Raw genomic sequence first — 8,574 nt, forward strand, 5'->3', positions numbered from 1 at the left:
CATTATGGCTACCGTTGGATGTGGCAGACATTGTGCCAGAAGTACTCTCTCACTGTTAGAAGGGATGATGTCATGGCTTTGATGAGAGAGCTTGATCCTTCAGGAGATGGAGATTTGTAAGAAGAGTGTACAGCTCCAATGGACCAAACCATGTCTGGCGTGTCGATGGTTATGACAAGTTAAAACCATATGGTTTGGCAATTAGTGGCTGTATAGATGGCTACTCCCGCAAAGTACTGTGGTTGGGGTGTTGACCAACCAACAATGATCCTAGGGTCATTGCTCAAAACTATCTGCAATGTGTCTCAGAAAGTGGGATCGTACCAATGCGGCTTCGCATGGACTGTGGCACTGAAAACGGCACAATGGTGGCAATCCATTGTTCGTTAAGATCATCATACACTGATGGTTTTGCTGGAGCTGCCAGTCATACGTATGGATCCTCAACTGCAAACCAACGAATAGAAAGCTGGTGGTCTTACTTCAGGAAACAAAGGTTTGGCCCTCAACATTTATTTACATCTTTGCACCTGTACTGATCACTATATCTTAGAATTGTCATTGAATTTTATTTTCTATAGAATATAATTACTCAAATTAAGTACTAGTACCTGTGTTCTTAATTACAGTACTTTCAAAATATTTTTCCCTAACATTGAAGATTTTTTCATGTATTCATCTTATGTCAGCCATTACTCTTAATCTCTTTACTGTATATTCAGTGTGACAGAAAATAAATTTATTTCCAAACAGTCACACAAATTGCAAAATTTCAATGTACAATAAAATGTAATAAAATTTAGTATTACATTTTTAACTCTTAACACTTGTTAGAAGTAAATTATACAGGATGAACTTAACTTCCGCATCCCTGCATGCCAACAGATGAACCTCCATATACAATGACCAACCACAACATTAAAACCAGCTGCCTAATATAGTGTATGCTCTTTGTATGTTTTGACAGTTTTCCATTAGTCAGCATTGGTCTTTTTCAGCAATTTGTGCAGTAGTAGCTCTGGGAGCAGACTAAACTTTGCTTTGCAAGCCTATTAAGCAGGTGGTATTAATGTTGCAACCAGTGTGCCACTTGACTAAAAACAAATATTTTACCCCCAGGTTTGGTGGAAGTGAATGTGGGTTCCCAGTCTGTCAGGAGGAATTGGCTGAGTTTGCGGTTGAGCCAACTTGCAGTCCATGTGGAGACGACAATCTCCAGGAACACTTTGGGGAACTACAGAGACAGAGTGGCCTGATGCAGTCATTGACCTGGGAGTCATGTGTGGAAAACTAATATCAGATTGAAGACCATGGCTGATATGTAATTAAATGTGTCTGTATTAGCTATTTTTATTTTATCATTTCCTAAGTGTTCTTTCATACATGGCTGATTTAATGTATAATGTGTAATGACAGTTCACTGTGTTGCAGCATACTCTCTGCTCAGAGAAATATGCTGTTCTGCATATAGGCAGACTATGTCCTAACTGCATACTGTTTTTCTCTCTCACTGTGGTATCAAAATTCTATCACTGTAACTTTTGTGCATGTGCTTAATTCACTCAACTTTTGAACTGTTCCACTTCAGCCCCAAATACTGAACCTTAAAAGGTAAAGTCCCAGCAGCTGTTAGGCACTATAGCCTATTCTCATTTTCCTTTTTTCTGTAGAGGTACATGCAGAAGCTTGTGATTGGTTAATAGACTGGTTCTGCCTAGTAAGATACTGGTATAATTGACACTTCCTTGTGCATGTTCAACTCACATTGAGAAAGTTTAGAGCTGTGTGCAGTCTCCCAGCTGGTACATTGTAATAAAAGAATACAAAGACAACCTTCGATTTCTCTCACCTGTTTACTACAAAATAACTTTTCCAGAACAAGTCCAACTTGCCAAAAAAAGGTCACAACTGTCATTTTCAGAATCAAGATAGCAACGGCCTTAATAGATGAACATCAGATTTTGGGTTCTGAATTCTAAATTTAATATAGTCCAAAACCAGGAGAGTTTTGTATCCCAAAGTCCATATCTTTTTGAAACTGACGATTAGTCTTTTCTGCATGATATTTTAGAACAGATTTGCCGAGATGTCATGAATACAACTTTCTGTTCACCTGTACTAGTGCTAGGCTGTGGATCAGGAGGTGCAATGGGAGGGACAACAGGAGGGACTTTGTTTGGCAGATCATTTAAAAAACTGATGTTTCTGCCACACAGACAACAAAATGCAGGAGACGCTATCAGTGCAGATCCGCAGAATGGACAATACATCTGTGGTGGTGGGGAAGAAGAGGAGAGTTACTAAAATTGGAAAGGTCCAATATAAGGAGATTGTACAGTATATGAGAGAAAACTAAAGTTAACGTTGAAATTGCACACCTGATTTGCACAAAATCTGTTATATACTTTATATATATTGAAAATAAAAGTTATTTCACTGCACCTTTTTATCCATTTTATCTACGCTGCTTACCATACAGAAACACTAGTTAGCTAACGCTATTATCCCGAGTTACTAGGTTTAACGTGAGCTAATAAGAGTTAAACACAGTCTGTGGCACACTATCCTTAGCTAGGTACATTTGTTGCTCTTTTATAGTACCGTAAGAGATGACGGGCAATTATTTAAAAAGGAACTTAATGGAAAACGTACCGTTTCTGTAACCTTGAAAATGCCCCGTGGTCTTCTTCTTGTTCTTTTTCTTCTTATAATAACTTAAATTAGCTTAGCTAGTTCTTTTGCCGTAGTATTCTTCTTAATTTTCGCGGTAGTATTCACTACTTATTCTTCTTCTACTTCCTTAATGTTGGGATGAACCCATCATTGCGATCGGGCTCCCCCTATTTCCGTTTTCTCTCTTGCATGTGTTTTCAGTTAATGCAGCGTTTTCCTTTTGCATGTGTTTTCAGTTAATGCAGCGTTTTCCTTTTGCATGTGTTTTCAGTTAATGCAGCGTTTTCCTTTTGCATGTGTTTTTTGGTTTATGCAGCGTTTTCCTTTTGCATGTGTTTTGTTTAATGCCGCGTTTCTGTCTTGCATGTGTTTTTTTGATTAATGCAGCGTTTTCCGTTTGCATGTGTTTTGTTCAATACCGCGTTTGTGTCTTGCATGTGTTGTGTCTTTTGCATGTGTTGTGACCGTGTCGGCCACCGTAATTATCAGACCACAATGACTGAAATAAAGTCTGTGGTTAAGATAAGTTGGAGACAGTGAAATAAACCATGGACTTCATCTGTATTGTTGCTTAGAGGGTTTCTTCTTCTTTCTATACCTGAATAGCTGAAGATGAAGCCCAATTGTTATTCTGACATAAATGTCTAACTGGCTACTATAGTATTTGCTCATCAAACTTAACATCTCATGATGTAAGTAATGAAATACAGATAAATACAGATCCCATGAGGGTTTGACAGTGTGCCCTTGTCACAGTGCACCAAGACCAGAAAAGGATTTTTGTCCCACCAGGGAAGGAAATAATTTCTCTCTCTCACACACAAATATAAATATAACATCCCAATATGGAGATATTTACAGTTGAAGTCACACGTTTACATGCACCTAACCCTAGCCTTAAGTTTTCCACAGCTCCTGACATGTAATCCTATAAACATTCCTTGTCTTAGGTCAGTTAGGATCACTACTTTATTTTAAGAAGGTGAAATGTCAGAATATTGGTAGAGAATAAAGATATATTTCAGCTTTTATTTCTTTCACCACATTCCCAGTGGGTCAGAAGTTTACATTCACTCAGTTAGTATTTGGTAGCGTTGCCTTTAAATTGTTTAACTAGGCTCAAATGTTTTGAGATGCCGTCCACAAGCTTCTTACAATAAGCTGCTGGATTTTCAGCCCACTCCTCCTGACAGAACTGGTGGAACTGAGTCAGGTTTGTAGGCCTCCTTGCTCACACATGCTTTTTCAGTTCTTCTCACAAGTCTTCTATTGGACTGAGGTCAGGGCTTTGTGATGGCCACGGCTTGGAATTTCCCAAGCTGTTTAAAGGCACAGTCAACTGAGTGTTTGTAAACTTCTGACCCACTGGAACTGTGATATAGTGAATTACTTTCTATTAACAACTATTGGAGAAATGACTTGTGTCATGCATTGCAGAAATTTCCCCACTGTGGGATCAATAAAGTACCTACCTACCTAAAGTACGTGTCCTAACTGACTTGCCAAAAGTTTTTAACATGACAACATGAAGTGATAAAAAAAAAAAAAATCAGTTTTAATGACTTCGAACTAAGTGTATGTAAACTTCTGACTTCAACTATAAGTGCTGCCTCTTGGAATAGGCATAGGACTATAAAATAAAATAAAATAAAATAAAATATGACCACAGCAGTCCTAGTCTGAAGGATGCCACTTTTTGCCTGCATGATTGCATACACAGAAAGCGTAAGACAGTATTTCTCTAGTTCCTCTCCTTCCATTCAGACAGCGGGATCATTTGAGAGAACACTAAGGTTATTCAGGGAGTCTTTAAACCCTGGGGGAATATAAATACAGGTCTCCATCTCACGCAACTGTGTGAAATATGGGACAGACTCAAGCGAGTCTTTCTGAATTCCTTTCATTGTTACAAGCTGCTGCTGTAACGACAGTCTCTGTCTCTTGAAGACAAAAACAAAACAAAAAGGAAGAAAGGGGGAAAATCGTGTAACGTTATGCTCCTATAGTATATAAATTAATCTGCTGGTAGCTGCAGGTTAAGCTACTTGTAGTAACGACTACAAGGCAATTTACGAATAGGGTCATTTTCTTCTACTGAGATTTTCAGGTTAACAATAAACGTATAAAAAGACAGACATGTAGCTTAACCTCATCTTTACAAGCCACAGCAGCATCACTGACGATGATAGCTAAGCTAGCTAGAAGCTAACCGGCTAACAGGGGTAACAGCGCTTTGTGTAGGCGGACAGCACCTGTCACGATTAGCTCAGCAAAAACTGCGGTGAATTACATAATATGCCTCGCTTCGCTTGCAGCTAAAACACACAGTTCAATTATATGTTGGATATTTCAAATATCTGTGTCATTTTTCATTAACTAGTTGATAAATAAAACTCTACTCACCCCATTACCTTGCATTGGTTCCACATCCGCTAGTGCCCATTCTTCGTCTGTTGTATTTGCCGTAGCATTGACGATCAGCGGCGTTTTGCTGCCACCAGCAGGTCATGGGTGGAGGAGCCAGGTAAGGATGCACCAAAGGGAAGCTCTTTGCAGCTTCCAGTCTGATCCCAGGAAAATAGGTAGGTACATATTTATTTATCAGTCATTTTAAGTAAGACTTATCATAGTGATTTTACGCTAAAAATACCCCCTACTAAAAGCACAAAAAAAAAAAACAGCAAAACAACACAATGAATTAGAGAGTGGCTCCCAACATGTCTTATTTAGGAGGAATGAGAAAAAATGACACAAAAATGTGTGAAAAGATTATATCAAATTGACTTCTGTGTTGTTTTCTGACTATGCTAAATCATGTAAAGTATACAGTGTCAGTTGACAAACAAACAAAACAAACCACTGACCTGGGCCTTAAGTGCTCTGTTCCTTTAAAAAGTTGCATCTTATAATTTTTTCATCTAAAATATTACAAACATCAAGGACTGGTTATAAATCCTTTCTTTGAAGGACAGCACATAAGAATGACAATTATTTAAATGATCAGTGGTGGCCTTTTTGAGCTCAATGTTACATTAAATATTAAAGCCTACTCAGGTCAATAGTCTAATGCATTTTAAAGAGACTTTGTTGTACATACAATATTTCTGCACTGTGGCTGTGTTTCAGGGAATCTGTAAGGGCCTTGGCCAGTTACTAGAGGAATAAACACAATTAACCACAGAATGCAAACAACAACTAGGCACAATGCCACTGTAATCAACTAAATACTGGAAGTAAATAATATGCAGCAAATATTTTGAACTGACCATCTGCAGCTTGAGTCTCTCATTAAGGGTTAAAACAGAGTTATTTCAACATATCTTACAGTGACTTTCAGGATACAAAATGTGACTGGGATTAATATAATGAACATTACAGCATATACCAAAGCAATAGCTCTTAAAAGATAAACCATCTAACAGTTGTGCCTTACAAATATATGCATCTTTTTGGAACCCATGCAATAAATTATTAATTTAAATGTATTTTTGAATTTGTATTTGTGTTTTGAAAGATGTGACAAGTACACACATCAGAATCAGAAATAGAATCAGCTTTATTGGCCAGGTGTGTTGGACACACGAGGAATTTGACTCTGGTACATACTTTTTCAGTTCAAGGATCTGTCTACCTATCAGAGAAACTGAGGCTGAAAAGAATCATAGCATTATATCCTAAAATCTTTTGGCTCACTCTGTTGCTTTACAATAAACTGTGTAGATTTTTAAGGGAGTACAAAACAGACATCGCTTTTTATTTAGATCCCATTTGGCTAAGAAAGACACAGTGATTAACCATGCTTGCAGAGTTCACCGAGTGGTCCAAATCTTTGAATGTGTTTCTTTGAAAAGCAAGCACTAGTTTCTGATATGAGTGATAAGATCAATGCAATCTTGAGAATCACTAAAATAAAGAATGAGGCTGCAGTCCACACTGAGTAATGTTTGTGCGTTTGGCAGAAATCTTCGACACTGGTGTCCTAGCAATAACTGATGAAACATGACCTGTCATTTTGTTGCACTGAGTAACAATTTCCGTTATTCTTGTCAGAAGAATGTCAGCACCTATGAGCGTTATCTGTTGTGTTTAGACCTGCAACTGGCTGATTTGAAAGGTAAACACTATCAGAACTCATGCCACCTGGACAGGCAGTTTAGAGCCCACTGCAAAATCCCTTCTTTTCTCCAGTATATGTCTTTACAAGTTACATTTTTGACATGAAATTTGCAGCATTTGTAGTCTGTAAACCTGTATCTGACCACATGGAAGGACGAGAATATACTTAAACAATGAGAATACACTTAAGTGCTTGGCTGAGAAGATGACGATTCATCAACAATTGATTGACCCAACCCTTTTACTCAGAGCAAAAGGCAGAATACTAAGAATACTAGACCATCATCATGGTAGACATGATTGATTTGCAGGTCACAGAGGACAGAGGAGATATGAAATAGGATAAGTGGGATAAACAGTGAGTTAAATTCATTCAGCACCATGGAGAGAGACACAGAGACAATAACTGCATTAGAATGTTTCAGCACCATAGACAGCGCATATTGCAGGAGGTTGCCTTTGCTGCCCTCTACAGGCCAAATGTCATATTTTTAATTTTCAGTTTTTGATATTAAATCTAGCAAAAAGTTAATTTAAAATATTGCAATTTTAAATCTGACAACACCTTTCAAAGTCTTTTTTTTCTTTTTTAAAAGGAGCTAGTTTAGAGTGTAACAAACTTACAAAAGTTTTTAAAGAAAAGGTGTGAGATGTTTGAACATTGATCTTGTTTTTTGAAACTCAGAGCTGCAGACCTCACATATTTGAAGAATCAGAATATTTCCTTGTGAGACTGTACTGTACCAAAAAGTCTGAACATCAATTTTCTGGGAAATAAAAAGGACAGGTATACTCACTGAGCCATGTGTCCTCATGTATTTAATGTAAATGTTACTTCAAATCAAAGCCTGTAAAAGGAACAGTGATAGTTGATGAATCATATGTGTGTTTGAATGTGTGCAGTTACTGTCCTATAAATTGATGGCATGAAGAATAAGGTAAGGCAATGAATTAAAGAAAAGGAAGACAGACAAAAATAGAAAGAGAGTCTTAGAGATAAAGTGGAGAGTCAGTAAGCTGAGTGTCTAACGAGGCAAGAGCCAGAAGCCAGGGCAGAAGTGAGACAGAAGCAGATACTATGTCATTCATCCAGTTATCAGTTAAAGGTCAAACTAGTCATTAGAGCAGAGCAAGGCTATTGGAACTGACTCTGGATGGCACATCCACACACACTCTCACACTCTCTCAGATACTTGAGGTTAATGTGAATCACATGGTAGTTGCAGACAAAAGGAGCATGGCAGAACATTTCAATTGCCATTTAATTAAAGTTCAGGTGAAATATCAAGTGAAAGTTCTATATTGCTCTCTAACAACTCTTCTTTATTAACCATTTATTAACCGAAAAAAAAAAGAATAAAGATTTTTCCTATTTACAAGACAAAGAACAAGGACAATATAAGTGTAGTCTTCACCACTCTTATATTGTGGACTCTTAACAATTCTTGTTCACTCCACTCCTTGTCATTGTACATATTAATAGGTTTCTCATCGACACAACCATTTAAAAAAGAAATGACATGCCATTGAGAAAAGAAGAAAGGAAGGACAGAATAATTAATGCAATACCTACATAAGCAGATACAGCCCCCCCGCCAACACACACATACACACACACACACAAACAGAGGACTCAAGCTCACACAGCTGTTAGATGGTGTATTGATTTGTCCTGGGTCTCCAGACTGGTAATGACAGAAAGAAATCTTGACACAGGGAAGGGAGACAGTGAGACAGATTAAAGAGATGGAGACAAAGAGGTAAAGTTCAAAAGGGCAGTTTTGA

The 8,574-nt window shown here is 37.7% G+C and overlaps 1 protein-coding gene across 2 annotated transcripts in view; it reads right to left on the bottom strand.

The window, feature by feature from the left end:
• The window catches only part of tmem267 (transmembrane protein 267), a 13,904-nt gene extending 8,698 nt beyond the window's left edge, over positions 1–5,206 (bottom strand). The window contains exon 1 of one of the 2 annotated variants that reach the window (XM_020601120.1): positions 5,077–5,206. The gene's annotated coding sequence lies outside the window, so the exon portion shown is untranslated. The remainder of the gene's footprint in view (positions 1–5,076) is intronic. The other variant, XM_020601121.1, reaches the window with a different exon arrangement.
• Positions 5,207–8,574: the final 3,368 nt, after the last annotated feature.

The sequence above is a fragment of the Monopterus albus genome, unplaced genomic scaffold (genome assembly GCF_001952655.1).
Source record: "Monopterus albus unplaced genomic scaffold, M_albus_1.0 scaffold50.1, whole genome shotgun sequence".
NCBI lineage: Eukaryota > Metazoa > Chordata > Actinopteri > Synbranchiformes > Synbranchidae > Monopterus > Monopterus albus.